Here is a 17,139-nt window from a genome sequence, read left to right as displayed (position 1 = left end):
TATCACTGAAACAACAATTGTCCTAAATATCATTTCTGCCCTAAAACACAGCTATGCCATCAAAAAGTATCTATGTTTTGCAGAAATCCTAACCCTAACCCTAGCTCTGGGTTTGCAAGTTAGGGTTAGGGTTCAGAATTTCCTCCAAGAATTAATGCAACCCTTTTCACTCAATTGAGGGCAAAATATACTTTCTCATAAGCAAAATCTTGGTCACAAATGGTTAAGCAAGCCCATAAAACTAATGAGAACGTACCAACAACAGTAAAATTCTATATTTGGACAAGTATTCTACTTTTGGAGATGTTGTTTTGGAAGGTGATCTCAATGAGCTTGGTTTCAAGCTTAACAGGGGTAAGAATCACCAAAACACCAACAATCTGGGCTTTATTTGATAATATGCATGTGCACTCAATGAAAGAGGTAAGATTTTGAAAGGTATTTTAAGCTTTTTTTAAACCTTTGCCTTAGTGCACTTTCGGCAAAATTCCAATTTTAAGCAATGCAGGGCAGCTAAAAATAGAAGAAAACAATTTTGCAGATATCATTGAAACAACATTTTTCCTAAATATCATTTCTGCCCTAAAACACAGCTATGCCATCAAAAAGTATCTATGTTTTGCAGAAATCCTAACCCTAACCCTAGCTCTGGGTTTGCAAGTTAGGGTTAGGGTTCAGAATTTCCTCCAAGAATTAATGCAACCCTTTTCACTCAATTGAGGGCAAAATATACTTTCTCATAAGCAAAATCTTGGTCACAAATGGTTAAGCAAGCCCATCAAACTAATGAGAACGTACCAACAACAGTAAAATTCTATATTTGGACAAGTATTCTACTTTTGGAGATGTTTGTTTTGGAAGGTGATCTCAATGAGCTTGGTTTCAAGCTTAACTGGTGTAAGAATCACCAAAACCCCAAGAATCTGGGCTTTATTTGATAATATGCATGTGCACTCAATGAAAGAGGTAAGATTTTGAAAGGTATTTTAAGCTTTTTTCAAACATTTGCCTTAGTGCACTTTCGGCAAAATTCCAATTTTAAGCAATGCAGGGCAGCTAAAAATAGAAGAAAACAATTTTGCAGATATCATTGAAACAACACTTTTCCTAAAAATCATTTCTGCCCTAAAACACAGCTATGCCATCAAAAAGTATCTATGTTTTGCAGAAATCCTAACCCTAACCCTAGCTCTGGGTTTGCAAGTTAGGGTTAGGGTTCAGAATTTCCTCCAAGAATTAATGCAACCCTTTTCACTCAATTGAGGGCAAAATATACTTTCTCATAAGCAAAATCTTGGTCACAAATGGTTAAGCAAGCCCATCAAACTAATGAGAACGTACCAACAACAGTAAAATTCTATATTTGGACAAGTATTCTACTTTTGGAGATGTTGTTTTTGAAGGTGATATCAATGAGCTTGGTTTCAAGCTTAACTGGTGTAAGAATCACCAAAACCCCAAGAATCTGGGCTTTATTTGATAATATGCATGTGCACTCAATGAAAGAGGTAAGATTTTGAAAGGTATTTTAAGCTTTTTTCAAACCTTTGCCTTAGTGCATTTTAGGCACAATTCCAATTTTAAGCAATGCAGGGCAGCTAAAAATGGAAGAAAATAATTCTGCAGATATCACTGAAACAACACTTTTCCTAAATATCATTTCTGCCCTTAAACACAGCTATGCCATCAAAAAGTATCTATGTTTTGCAGAAATCCTAACCCTAACCCTAGCTCTGGGATTGCAAGTTAGGGTTAGGGTTCAGAATTTCCTCCAAGAATTAATGCAACCCTTTTCACTCAATTGAGGGCAAAATGTACTTTCTCATAAGCAAAATCTTGGTCACAAATGGTTAAGCAAGCCCATCAAACTAATGAGAACGTACCAACAAGAGTAAAATTCTATATTTGGACAAGTATTCTACTTTTGGAGATGTTGTTTTGGAAGGTGATGTCAATGAGCTTGGTTTCAAGCTTAACTGGGGTAAGAATCACCAAAACCCCAAGAATCTGGGCTTTATTTGATAATATGCATGTGCACTCAATGCCAGAGGTAAGATTTTGAAAGGTATTTTAAGCTTTTTTCAAAACTTTGCCTTAGTGCACGTTAGGCACAATTCCAATTTTAAGCAATGCAGGGCAGCTAAAAATGGAAGAAAATAATTCTGCAGATATCACTGAAACAACAATTGTCCTAAATATCATTTCTGCCCTAAAACACAGCTATGCCATCAAAAAGTATCTATGTTTTGCAGAAATCCTAACCCTAACCCTAGCTCTGGGTTTGCAAGTTAGGGTTAGGGTTCAGAATTTCCTCCAAGAATTAATGCAACCCTTTTCACTCAATTGAGGGCAAAATATACTTTCTCATAAGCAAAATCTTGGTCACAAATGGTTAAGCAAGCCCATAAAACTAATGAGAACGTACCAACAACAGTAAAATTCTATATTTGGACAAGTATTCTACTTTTGGAGATGTTGTTTTGGAAGGTGATCTCAATGAGCTTGGTTTCAAGCTTAACAGGGGTAAGAATCACCAAAACACCAACAATCTGGGCTTTATTTGATAATATGCATGTGCACTCAATGAAAGAGGTAAGATTTTGAAAGGTATTTTAAGCTTTTTTTAAACCTTTGCCTTAGTGCACTTTCGGCAAAATTCCAATTTTAAGCAATGCAGGGCAGCTAAAAATAGAAGAAAACAATTTTGCAGATATCATTGAAACAACATTTTTCCTAAATATCATTTCTGCCCTAAAACACAGCTATGCCATCAAAAAGTATCTATGTTTTGCAGAAATCCTAACCCTAACCCTAGCTCTGGGTTTGCAAGTTAGGGTTAGGGTTCAGAATTTCCTCCAAGAATTAATGCAACCCTTTTCACTCAATTGAGGGCAAAATATACTTTCTCATAAGCAAAATCTTGGTCACAAATGGTTAAGCAAGCCCATCAAACTAATGAGAACGTACCAACAACAGTAAAATTCTATATTTGGACAAGTATTCTACTTTTGGAGATGTTTGTTTTGGAAGGTGATCTCAATGAGCTTGGTTTCAAGCTTAACTGGTGTAAGAATCACCAAAACCCCAAGAATCTGGGCTTTATTTGATAATATGCATGTGCACTCAATGAAAGAGGTAAGATTTTGAAAGGTATTTTAAGCTTTTTTCAAACATTTGCCTTAGTGCACTTTCGGCAAAATTCCAATTTTAAGCAATGCAGGGCAGCTAAAAATAGAAGAAAACAATTTTGCAGATATCATTGAAACAACACTTTTCCTAAAAATCATTTCTGCCCTAAAACACAGCTATGCCATCAAAAAGTATCTATGTTTTGCAGAAATCCTAACCCTAACCCTAGCTCTGGGTTTGCAAGTTAGGGTTAGGGTTCAGAATTTCCTCCAAGAATTAATGCAACCCTTTTCACTCAATTGAGGGCAAAATATACTTTCTCATAAGCAAAATCTTGGTCACAAATGGTTAAGCAAGCCCATCAAACTAATGAGAACGTACCAACAACAGTAAAATTCTATATTTGGACAAGTATTCTACTTTTGGAGATGTTGTTTTTGAAGGTGATATCAATGAGCTTGGTTTCAAGCTTAACTGGTGTAAGAATCACCAAAACCCCAAGAATCTGGGCTTTATTTGATAATATGCATGTGCACTCAATGAAAGAGGTAAGATTTTGAAAGGTATTTTAAGCTTTTTTCAAACCTTTGCCTTAGTGCATTTTAGGCACAATTCCAATTTTAAGCAATGCAGGGCAGCTAAAAATGGAAGAAAATAATTCTGCAGATATCACTGAAACAACACTTTTCCTAAATATCATTTCTGCCCTTAAACACAGCTATGCCATCAAAAAGTATCTATGTTTTGCAGAAATCCTAACCCTAACCCTAGCTCTGGGATTGCAAGTTAGGGTTAGGGTTCAGAATTTCCTCCAAGAATTAATGCAACCCTTTTCACTCAATTGAGGGCAAAATGTACTTTCTCATAAGCAAAATCTTGGTCACAAATGATTAAGCAAGCCCATCAAACTAATGAGAACGTACCAACAAGAGTAAAATTCTATATTTGGACAAGTATTCTACTTTTGGAGATGTTTGTTTTGGAAGGTGATCTCAATGAGCTTGGTTTCAGGCTTAACTGGTGTAAGAATCTCCAAAACCCCAAGAATCTGGGCTTTATTTGATAATATGCATGTGCACTCAATGCCAGAGGTAAGATTTTGAAAGGTATTTTAAGCTTTTTTCAAACCTTTGCCTTAGTGCATGTTAGGCACAATTCCAATTTTAAGCAATATAGTGCAGCTAAAAATGGAAGAAAATAATTCTGCAGATATCACTGAAACAACACTTTTCCTAAATATCATTTCTGCCCTAAAACACAGCTATGCCATCAAAAAGTATCTATGTTTTGCAGAAATCCTAACCCTAACCCTAGCTCTGGGTTTGCAAGTTAGGGTTAGGGTTCAGAATTTCCTCCAAGAATTAATGCAACCCTTTTCACTCAATTGAGGGCAAAATATACTTTCTCATAAGCAAAATCTTGGTCACAAATGGTTAAGCAAGCCCATCAAACTAATGAGAACGTACCAACAACAGTAAAATTCTATATTTGGACAAGTATTCTACTTTTGGAGATGTTTGTTTTGGAAGGTGATCTCAATGAGCATGGTTTCAAGATTAACTGGTGTAAGAATCACCAAAACCCCAACAATCTGGGCTTTATTTGATAATATGCATGTGCACTCAATGAAAGAGGTAAGTTTTGAAGGGTATTTTAAGCTTTTGTCAAACATTTGCCTTAGTGCACGTTAGGCACAATTCCAATTTTAAGCAATGCAGGGCAGCTAAAAATGGAAGAAAATAATTCTGCAGATATCACTGAAACAACAATTGTCCTAAATATCATTTCTGCCCTAAAACACAGCTATGCCATCAAAAAGTATCTATGTTTTGCAGAAATCCTAACCCTAACCCTAGCTCTGGGATTGCAAGTTAGGGTTAGGGTTCAGAATTTCCTCCAAGAATTAATGCAACCCTTTTCACTCAATTGAGGGCAAAATATACTTTCTCATAAGCAAAATCTTGGTCACAAATGGTTAAGCAAGCCCATCAAACTAATGAGAACGTACCAACAACAGTAAAATTCTATATTTGGACAAGTATTCTACTTTTGGAGATGTTTGTTTTGGAAGGTGATCTCAATGAGCTTGGTTTCAAGCTTAACTGGTGTAAGAATCACCAAAACCCCAACAATCTGGGCTTTATTTGATAATATGCATGTGCACTCAATGCCAGAGATAAGATTTTGAAAGGTATTTTAAGCTTTTTTCAAACCTTTGCCTTAGTGCACTTTCGGCAAAATTCCAATTTTAAGCAATGCAGGGCAGCTAAAAATAGAAGAAAACAATTTTGCAGATATCATTGAAACAACACTTTTCCTAAATATCATTTCTGCCCTTAAACACAGCAATGCCATCAAAAAGTATCTATGTTTTGCAGAAATCCTAACCCTAACCCTAGCTCTGGGATTGCAAGTTAGGGTTAGGGTTCAGAATTTCCTCCAAGAATTAATGCAACCCTTTTCACTCAATTGAGGGCAAAATATACTTTCTCATAAGCAAAGTCTTGGTCACAAATGGTTAAGCAAACCCATAAAACTAATGAGAACGTACCAACAAGAGTAAAATTCTATATTTGGACAAGTATTCTACTTTTGGGGATGTTGTTTTGGAAGGTGATCTCAATGAGCTTGGTTTCAAGCTTATCTGGGGTAAGAATCACCAAAACCCCAAGAATCTGGGCTTTATTTGATAATATGCATTTGCACTCAATGAAAGAGGTAAGATTTTGAAAGGTGTTTTAAGCTTTTTTCAAACCTTTGCCTTAGTGCACTTTCGGCAAAATTCCAATTTTAAGCAATGCAGGGCAGCTAAAAATAGAAGAAAACAATTTTGCAGATATCATTGAAACAACACTTTTCCTAAATATCATTTCTGCCCTTAAACACAGCTATGCCATCAAAAAGTATCTATGTTTTGCAGAAATCCTAACCCTAACCCTAGCTCTGGGATTGCAAGTTAGGGTTAGGGTTCAGAATTTCCTCCAAGAATTAATGCAACCCTTTTCACTCAATTGAGGGCAAAATGTACTTTCTCATAAGCAAAATCTTGGTCACAAATGGTTATGCAAGCCCATCAAACTAATGAGAACGTACCAACAACAGTAAAATTCTATATTTGGACAAGTATTCTACTTTTGGAGATGTTTGTTTTGGAAGGTGATCTCAATGAGCTTGGTTTCAAGCTTAACTGGTGTAAGAATCACCAAAACCCCAACAATCTGGGCTTTAATTGATAATATGCATGTGCACTCAATGCCAGAGGTAAGATTTTGACAGGTATTTTAAGCTTTTTTCAAACCTTTGCATTAGTGCACTGTCGATAAAATTCCAATTTTAAGCAATGCAGGGCAGCTAAAAATGGAAGAAAATAATTCTGCAGATATCACTGAAACAACAATTGTCCTAAATATCATTTCTGCTTTAAAACACAGCTATGCCATAAAAAAGTATCTATGTTTTGCAGGAATCCTAACCCTAACCCCAGCTATGCCATCAAAAAGTATCTATGTTTTGAAGGAATCCTAACTCTAACCCTAGCTCTGGGTTTGCAAGTTAGGGTTAGGGTTCAGAATTTCCTCCAAGAATTAATGCAACCCTTTTCACTCAATTGAGGGCAAAATATACTTTCTCATAAGCAAAATCTTGGTCACAAATGGTTAAGCAAGCCCATCAAACTAATGAGAACGTACCAACAACAGTAAAATTCTATATTTGGACAAGTATTCTACTTTTGGAGATGTTTGTTTTGGAAGGTGATCTCAATGAGCTTGGTTTCAAGCTTAACTGGTGTAAGAATCACCAAAACCCCAAGAATCTGGGCTTTATTTGATAATATGCATGTGAACTCAATGAAAGAGGTAAGATTTTGAAATGTATTTTAAGCTTTTTTCAAACATTTGCCTTAGTGCACTTTTGGCAAAATTCCAATTTTAAGCAATGCAGGGCAGTTAAAAATGGAAGAAAATAATTCTGCAGATATCACTGAAACAACAATTGTCCTAAATATCATTTCTGCCCTAAAACACAGCTATGCCATCAAAAAGTATCTATGTTTTTCAGAAATCCTAACCCTAACCCTAGCTCTGGGTTTGCAAGTTAGGGTTAGGGTTCAGAATTTCCTCCAAGAATTAATGCAACCCTTTTCACTCAATTGAGGGCAAAATATACTTTCTCATAAGCAAAATCTTGGTCACAAATGGTTAAGCAAGCCCATCAAACTAATGAGAACGTACCAACAAGAGTAAAATTCTATATTTGGACAAGTATTCTACTTTTGGAGATGTTGTTTTGGAAGGTGATGTCAATGAGCTTGGTTTCAAGCTTAACTGGGGTAAGAATCACCAAAACCCCAAGAATCTGGGCTTTATTTGATAATATGCATGTGCACTCAATGCCAGAGGTAAGATTTTGAAAGGTATTTTAAGCTTTTTTCAAAACTTTGCCTTAGTGCACGTTAGGCACAATTCCAATTTTAAGCAATGCAGGGCAGCTAAAAATAGAAGAAAACAATTTTGCAGATATCATTGAAACAACACTTTTCCTAAATATCATTTCTGCCCTTAAACACAGCAATGCCATCAAAAAGTATCTATGTTTTGCAGAAATCCTAACCCTAACCCTAGCTCTGGGATTGCAAGTTAGGGTTAGGGTTCAGAATTTCCTCCAAGAATTAATGCAACCCTTTTCACTCAATTGAGGGCAAAATGTACGTTCTCATAAGCAAAATCTTGGTCACAAATGGTTAAGCAAGCCCATAAAACTAATGAGAACGTACCAACAAGAGTAAAATTCTATATTTGGACAAGTATTCTACTTTTGGAGATGTTGTTTTGGAAGGTGATCTCAATGAGCTTGGTTTCAAGCTTAACTGGGGTAAGAATCACCAAAACCCCAAGAATCTGGGCTTTATTTGATAATATGCATTTGCACTCAATGAAAGAGGTAAGATTTTGAAAGGTGTTTTAAGCTTTTTTCAAACCTTTGCCTTAGTGCACTTTCGGCAAAATTCCAATTTTAAGCAATGCAGGGCAGCTAAAAATAGAAGAAAACAATTTTGCAGATATCATTGAAACAACACTTTTCCTAAATATCATTTCTGCCCTTAAACACAGCTATGCCATCAAAAAGTATCTATGTTTTGCAGAAATCCTAACCCTAACCCTAGCTCTGGGATTGCAAGTTAGGGTTAGGGTTCAGAATTTCCTCCAAGAATTAATGCAACCCTTTTCACTCAATTGAGGGCAAAATGTACTTTCTCATAAGCAAAATCTTGGTCACAAATGGTTATGCAAGCCCATCAAACTAATGAGAACGTACCAACAACAGTAAAATTCTATATTTGGACAAGTATTCTACTTTTGGAGATGTTTGTTTTGGAAGGTGATCTCAATGAGCTTGGTTTCAAGCTTAACTGGTGTAAGAATCACCAAAACCCCAACAATCTGGGCTTTAATTGATAATATGCATGTGCACTCAATGCCAGAGGTAAGATTTTGACAGGTATTTTAAGCTTTTTTCAAACCTTTGCATTAGTGCACTGTCGATAAAATTCCAATTTTAAGCAATGCAGGGCAGCTAAAAATGGAAGAAAATAATTCTGCAGATATCACTGAAACAACAATTGTCCTAAATATCATTTCTGCTTTAAAACACAGCTATGCCATAAAAAAGTATCTATGTTTTGCAGGAATCCTAACCCTAACCCCAGCTATGCCATCAAAAAGTATCTATGTTTTGAAGGAATCCTAACTCTAACCCTAGCTCTGGGTTTGCAAGTTAGGGTTAGGGTTCAGAATTTCCTCCAAGAATTAATGCAACCCTTTTCACTCAATTGAGGGCAAAATATACTTTCTCATAAGCAAAATCTTGGTCACAAATGGTTAAGCAAGCCCATCAAACTAATGAGAACGTACCAACAACAGTAAAATTCTATATTTGGACAAGTATTCTACTTTTGGAGATGTTTGTTTTGGAAGGTGATCTCAATGAGCTTGGTTTCAAGCTTAACTGGTGTAAGAATCACCAAAACCCCAAGAATCTGGGCTTTATTTGATAATATGCATGTGAACTCAATGAAAGAGGTAAGATTTTGAAAGGTGTTTTAAGCTTTTTTCAAACATTTGCCTTAGTGCACGTTAGGCACAATTCCAATTTTAAGCAATGCAGGGCAGCTAAAAATAGAAGAAAACAATTTTGCAGATATCATTGAAACAACATTTTTCCTAAATATCATTTCTGCCCTAAAACACAGCTATGCCATCAAAAAGTATCTATGTTTTGCAGAAATCCTAACCCTAACCCTAGCTCTGGGTTTGCAAGTTAGGGTTAGGGTTCAGAATTTCCTCCAAGAATTAATGCAACCCTTTTCACTCAATTGAGGGCAAAATATACTTTCTCATAAGCAAAATCTTGGTCACAAATGGTTAAGCAAGCCCATCAAACTAATGAGAACGTACCAACAACAGTAAAATTCTATATTTGGACAAGTATTCTACTTTTGGAGATGTTTGTTTTGGAAGGTGATCTCAATGAGCTTGGTTTCAAGCTCAACTGGTGTAAGAATCACCAAAACCCCAAGAATCTGGGCTTTATTTGATAATATGCATGTGCACTCAATGAAAGAGGTAAGATTTTGAAAGGTATTTTAAGCTTTTTTCAAACATTTGCCTTAGTGCACTTTCGGCAAAATTCCAATTTTAAGCAATGCAGGGCAGCTAAAAATAGAAGAAAACAATTTTGCAGATATCATTGAAACAACACTTTTCCTAAAAATCATTTCTGCCCTAAAACACAGCTATGCCATCAAAAAGTATCTATGTTTTGCAGAAATCCTAACCCTAACCCTAGCTCTGGGTTTGCAAGTTAGGGTTAGGGTTCAGAATTTCCTCCAAGAATTAATGCAACCCTTTTCACTCAATTGAGGGCAAAATATACTTTCTCATAAGCAAAATCTTGGTCACAAATGGTTAAGCAAGCCCATCAAACTAATGAGAACGTACCAACAACAGTAAAATTCTATATTTGGACAAGTATTCTACTTTTGGAGATGTTGTTTTTGAAGGTGATATCAATGAGCTTGGTTTCAAGCTTAACTGGTGTAAGAATCACCAAAACCCCAAGAATCTGGGCTTTATTTGATAATATGCATGTGCACTCAATGAAAGAGGTAAGATTTTGAAAGGTATTTTAAGCTTTTTTCAAACCTTTGCCTTAGTGCATTTTAGGCACAATTCCAATTTTAAGCAATGCAGGGCAGCTAAAAATGGAAGAAAATAATTCTGCAGATATCACTGAAACAACACTTTTCCTAAATATCATTTCTGCCCTTAAACACAGCTATGCCATCAAAAAGTATCTATGTTTTGCAGAAATCCTAACCCTAACCCTAGCTCTGGGATTGCAAGTTAGGGTTAGGGTTCAGAATTTCCTCCAAGAATTAATGCAACCCTTTTCACTCAATTGAGGGCAAAATGTACTTTCTCATAAGCAAAATCTTGGTCACAAATGATTAAGCAAGCCCATCAAACTAATGAGAACGTACCAACAAGAGTAAAATTCTATATTTGGACAAGTATTCTACTTTTGGAGATGTTTGTTTTGGAAGGTGATCTCAATGAGCTTGGTTTCAGGCTTAACTGGTGTAAGAATCACCAAAACCCCAAGAATCTGGGCTTTAATTGATAATATGCATGTGCACTCAATGCCAGAGGTAAGATTTTGACAGGTATTTTAAGCTTTTTTCAAAACTTTGCCTTAGTGCACGTTAGGCACAATTCCAATTTTAAGCAATGCAGGGCAGCTAAAAATAGAAAAAAACAATTTTGCAGATATCATTGAAACAACATTTTTCCTAAATATCATTTCTGCCCTAAAACACAGCTATGCCATCAAAAAGTATCTATGTTTTGCAGAAATCCTAACCCTAACCCTAGCTCTGGGTTTGCAAGTTAGGGTTAGGGTTCAGAATTTCCTCCAAGAATTAATGCAACCCTTTTCACTCAATTGAGGGCAAAATATACTTTCTCATAAGCAAAATCTTGGTCACAAATGGTTAAGCAAGCCCATCAAACTAATGAGAACGTACCAACAACAGTAAAATTCTATATTTGGACAAGTATTCTACTTTTGGAGATGTTTGTTTTGGAAGGTGATCTCAATGAGCTTGGTTTCAAGCTTAACTGGGGTAAGAATCACCAAAACCCCAAGAATCTGGGCTTTATTTGATAATATGCATTTGCACTCAATGAAAGAGGTAAGATTTTGAAAGGTGTTTTAAGCTTTTTTCAAACCTTTGCCTTAGTGCACTTTCGGCAAAATTCCAATTTTAAGCAATGCAGGGCAGTTAAAAATGGAAGAAAATAATTCTGCAGATATCACTGAAACAACAATTGTCCTAAATATCATTTCTGCCCTAAAACACAGCTATGCCATCAAAAAGTATCTATGTTTTTCAGAAATCCTAACCCTAACCCTAGCTCTGGGTTTGCAAGTTAGGGTTAGGGTTCAGAATTTCCTCCAAGAATTAATGCAACCCTTTTCACTCAATTGAGGGCAAAATATACTTTCTCATAAGCAAAATCTTGGTCACAAATGGTTAAGCAAGCCCATCAAACTAATGAGAACGTACCAACAAGAGTAAAATTCTATATTTGGACAAGTATTCTACTTTTGGAGATGTTGTTTTGGAAGGTGATGTCAATGAGCTTGGTTTCAAGCTTAACTGGGGTAAGAATCACCAAAACCCCAAGAATCTGGGCTTTATTTGATAATATGCATGTGCACTCAATGCCAGAGGTAAGATTTTGAAAGGTATTTTAAGCTTTTTTCAAACCTTTGCCTTAGTGCACGTTAGGCACAATTCCAATTTTAAGCAATGCAGGGCAGCTAAAAATGGAAGAAAATAATTCTGCAGATATCACTGAAACAACAATTGTCCTAAATATCATTTCTGCCCTAAAACACAGCTATGCCATCAAAAAGTATCTATGTTTTGCAGAAATCCTAACCCTAACCCTAGCTCTGGGTTTGCAAGTTAGGGTTAGGGTTCAGAATTTCCTCCAAGAATTAATGCAACCCTTTTCACTCAATTGAGGGCAAAATATACTTTCTCATAAGCAAAATCTTGGTCACAAATGGTTAAGCAAGCCCATAAAACTAATGAGAACGTACCAACAACAGTAAAATTCTATATTTGGACAAGTATTCTACTTTTGGAGATGTTGTTTTGGAAGGTGATCTCAATGAGCTTGGTTTCAAGCTTAACAGGGGTAAGAATCACCAAAACACCAACAATCTGGGCTTTATTTGATAATATGCATGTGCACTCAATGAAAGAGGTAAGATTTTGAAAGGTATTTTAAGCTTTTTTTAAACCTTTGCCTTAGTGCACTTTCGGCAAAATTCCAATTTTAAGCAATGCAGGGCAGCTAAAAATAGAAGAAAACAATTTTGCAGATATCATTGAAACAACATTTTTCCTAAATATCATTTCTGCCCTAAAACACAGCTATGCCATCAAAAAGTATCTATGTTTTGCAGAAATCCTAACCCTAACCCTAGCTCTGGGTTTGCAAGTTAGGGTTAGGGTTCAGAATTTCCTCCAAGAATTAATGCAACCCTTTTCACTCAATTGAGGGCAAAATATACTTTCTCATAAGCAAAATCTTGGTCACAAATGGTTAAGCAAGCCCATCAAACTAATGAGAACGTACCAACAACAGTAAAATTCTATATTTGGACAAGTATTCTACTTTTGGAGATGTTTGTTTTGGAAGGTGATCTCAATGAGCTTGGTTTCAAGCTTAACTGGTGTAAGAATCACCAAAACCCCAAGAATCTGGGCTTTATTTGATAATATGCATGTGCACTCAATGAAAGAGGTAAGATTTTGAAAGGTATTTTAAGCTTTTTTCAAACATTTGCCTTAGTGCACTTTCGGCAAAATTCCAATTTTAAGCAATGCAGGGCAGCTAAAAATAGAAGAAAACAATTTTGCAGATATCATTGAAACAACACTTTTCCTAAAAATCATTTCTGCCCTAAAACACAGCTATGCCATCAAAAAGTATCTATGTTTTGCAGAAATCCTAACCCTAACCCTAGCTCTGGGTTTGCAAGTTAGGGTTAGGGTTCAGAATTTCCTCCAAGAATTAATGCAACCCTTTTCACTCAATTGAGGGCAAAATATACTTTCTCATAAGCAAAATCTTGGTCACAAATGGTTAAGCAAGCCCATCAAACTAATGAGAACGTACCAACAACAGTAAAATTCTATATTTGGACAAGTATTCTACTTTTGGAGATGTTGTTTTTGAAGGTGATATCAATGAGCTTGGTTTCAAGCTTAACTGGTGTAAGAATCACCAAAACCCCAAGAATCTGGGCTTTATTTGATAATATGCATGTGCACTCAATGAAAGAGGTAAGATTTTGAAAGGTATTTTAAGCTTTTTTCAAACCTTTGCCTTAGTGCATTTTAGGCACAATTCCAATTTTAAGCAATGCAGGGCAGCTAAAAATGGAAGAAAATAATTCTGCAGATATCACTGAAACAACACTTTTCCTAAATATCATTTCTGCCCTTAAACACAGCTATGCCATCAAAAAGTATCTATGTTTTGCAGAAATCCTAACCCTAACCCTAGCTCTGGGATTGCAAGTTAGGGTTAGGGTTCAGAATTTCCTCCAAGAATTAATGCAACCCTTTTCACTCAATTGAGGGCAAAATGTACTTTCTCATAAGCAAAATCTTGGTCACAAATGATTAAGCAAGCCCATCAAACTAATGAGAACGTACCAACAAGAGTAAAATTCTATATTTGGACAAGTATTCTACTTTTGGAGATGTTTGTTTTGGAAGGTGATCTCAATGAGCTTGGTTTCAGGCTTAACTGGTGTAAGAATCACCAAAACCCCAAGAATCTGGGCTTTATTTGATAATATGCATGTGCACTCAATGCCAGAGGTAAGATTTTGAAAGGTATTTTAAGCTTTTTTCAAACCTTTGCCTTAGTGCACGTTAGGCACAATTCCAATTTTAAGCAATATAGTGCAGCTAAAAATGGAAGAAAATAATTCTGCAGATATCACTGAAACAACACTTTTCCTAAATATCATTTCTGCCCTAAAACACAGCTATGCCATCAAAAAGTATCTATGTTTTGCAGAAATCCTAACCCTAACCCTAGCTCTGGGTTTGCAAGTTAGGGTTAGGGTTCAGAATTTCCTCCAAGAATTAATGCAACCCTTTTCACTCAATTGAGGGCAAAATATACTTTCTCATAAGCAAAATCTTGGTCACAAATGGTTAAGCAAGCCCATCAAACTAATGAGAACGTACCAACAACAGTAAAATTCTATATTTGGACAAGTATTCTACTTTTGGAGATGTTTGTTTTGGAAGGTGATCTCAATGAGCATGGTTTCAAGATTAACTGGTGTAAGAATCACCAAAACCCCAACAATCTGGGCTTTATTTGATAATATGCATGTGCACTCAATGAAAGAGGTAAGTTTTGAAGGGTATTTTAAGCTTTTGTCAAACATTTGCCTTAGTGCACGTTAGGCACAATTCCAATTTTAAGCAATGCAGGGCAGCTAAAAATGGAAGAAAATAATTCTGCAGATATCACTGAAACAACAATTGTCCTAAATATCATTTCTGCCCTAAAACACAGCTATGCCATCAAAAAGTATCTATGTTTTGCAGAAATCCTAACCCTAACCCTAGCTCTGGGATTGCAAGTTAGGGTTAGGGTTCAGAATTTCCTCCAAGAATTAATGCAACCCTTTTCACTCAATTGAGGGCAAAATATACTTTCTCATAAGCAAAATCTTGGTCACAAATGGTTAAGCAAGCCCATCAAACTAATGAGAACGTACCAACAACAGTAAAATTCTATATTTGGACAAGTATTCTACTTTTGGAGATGTTTGTTTTGGAAGGTGATCTCAATGAGCTTGGTTTCAAGCTTAACTGGTGTAAGAATCACCAAAACCCCAACAATCTGGGCTTTATTTGATAATATGCATGTGCACTCAATGCCAGAGATAAGATTTTGAAAGGTATTTTAAGCTTTTTTCAAACCTTTGCCTTAGTGCACTTTCGGCAAAATTCCAATTTTAAGCAATGCAGGGCAGCTAAAAATAGAAGAAAACAATTTTGCAGATATCATTGAAACAACACTTTTCCTAAATATCATTTCTGCCCTTAAACACAGCAATGCCATCAAAAAGTATCTATGTTTTGCAGAAATCCTAACCCTAACCCTAGCTCTGGGATTGCAAGTTAGGGTTAGGGTTCAGAATTTCCTCCAAGAATTAATGCAACCCTTTTCACTCAATTGAGGGCAAAATATACTTTCTCATAAGCAAAATCTTGGTCACAAATGGTTAAGCAAGCCCATAAAACTAATGAGAACGTACCAACAAGAGTAAAATTCTATATTTGGACAAGTATTCTACTTTTGGGGATGTTGTTTTGGAAGGTGATCTCAATGAGCTTGGTTTCAAGCTTAACTGGGGTAAGAATCACCAAAACCCCAAGAATCTGGGCTTTATTTGATAATATGCATTTGCACTCAATGAAAGAGGTAAGATTTTGAAAGGTGTTTTAAGCTTTTTTCAAACCTTTGCCTTAGTGCACTTTCGGCAAAATTCCAATTTTAAGCAATGCAGGGCAGCTAAAAATAGAAGAAAACAATTTTGCAGATATCATTGAAACAACACTTTTCCTAAATATCATTTCTGCCCTTAAACACAGCTATGCCATCAAAAAGTATCTATGTTTTGCAGAAATCCTAACCCTAACCCTAGCTCTGGGATTGCAAGTTAGGGTTAGGGTTCAGAATTTCCTCCAAGAATTAATGCAACCCTTTTCACTCAATTGAGGGCAAAATGTACTTTCTCATAAGCAAAATCTTGGTCACAAATGGTTATGCAAGCCCATCAAACTAATGAGAACGTACCAACAACAGTAAAATTCTATATTTGGACAAGTATTCTACTTTTGGAGATGTTTGTTTTGGAAGGTGATCTCAATGAGCTTGGTTTCAAGCTTAACTGGTGTAAGAATCACCAAAACCCCAACAATCTGGGCTTTAATTGATAATATGCATGTGCACTCAATGCCAGAGGTAAGATTTTGACAGGTATTTTAAGCTTTTTTCAAACCTTTGCATTAGTGCACTGTCGATAAAATTCCAATTTTAAGCAATGCAGGGCAGCTAAAAATGGAAGAAAATAATTCTGCAGATATCACTGAAACAACAATTGTCCTAAATATCATTTCTGCTTTAAAACACAGCTATGCCATAAAAAAGTATCTATGTTTTGCAGGAATCCTAACCCTAACCCCAGCTATGCCATTAAAAAGTATCTATGTTTTGAAGGAATCCTAACTCTAACCCTAGCTCTGGGTTTGCAAGTTAGGGTTAGGGTTCAGAATTTCCTCCAAGAATTAATGCAACCCTTTTCACTCAATTGAGGGCAAAATATACTTTCTCATAAGCAAAATCTTGGTCACAAATGGTTAAGCAAGCCCATCAAACTAATGAGAACGTACCAACAACAGTAAAATTCTATATTTGGACAAGTATTCTACTTTTGGAGATGTTTGTTTTGGAAGGTGATCTCAATGAGCTTGGTTTCAAGCTTAACTGGTGTAAGAATCACCAAAACCCCAAGAATCTGGGCTTTATTTGATAATATGCATGTGAACTCAATGAAAGAGGTAAGATTTTGAAATGTATTTTAAGCTTTTTTCAAACATTTGCCTTAGTGCACTTTTGGCAAAATTCCAATTTTAAGCAATGCAGGGCAGTTAAAAATGGAAGAAAATAATTCTGCAGATATCACTGAAACAACAATTGTCCTAAATATCATTTCTGCCCTAAAACACAGCTATGCCATCAAAAAGTATCTATGTTTTGCAGAAATCCTAACCCTAACCCTAGCTCTGGGATTGCAAGTTAGGGTTAGGGTTCAGAATTTCCTCCAAGAATTAATGCAACC

Source organism: Lepisosteus oculatus, chromosome 4 (assembly GCF_040954835.1).
Source record: "Lepisosteus oculatus isolate fLepOcu1 chromosome 4, fLepOcu1.hap2, whole genome shotgun sequence".
Lineage (NCBI taxonomy): Eukaryota > Metazoa > Chordata > Actinopteri > Semionotiformes > Lepisosteidae > Lepisosteus > Lepisosteus oculatus.
Note: the sequence above shows the minus strand (reverse complement) of the source record.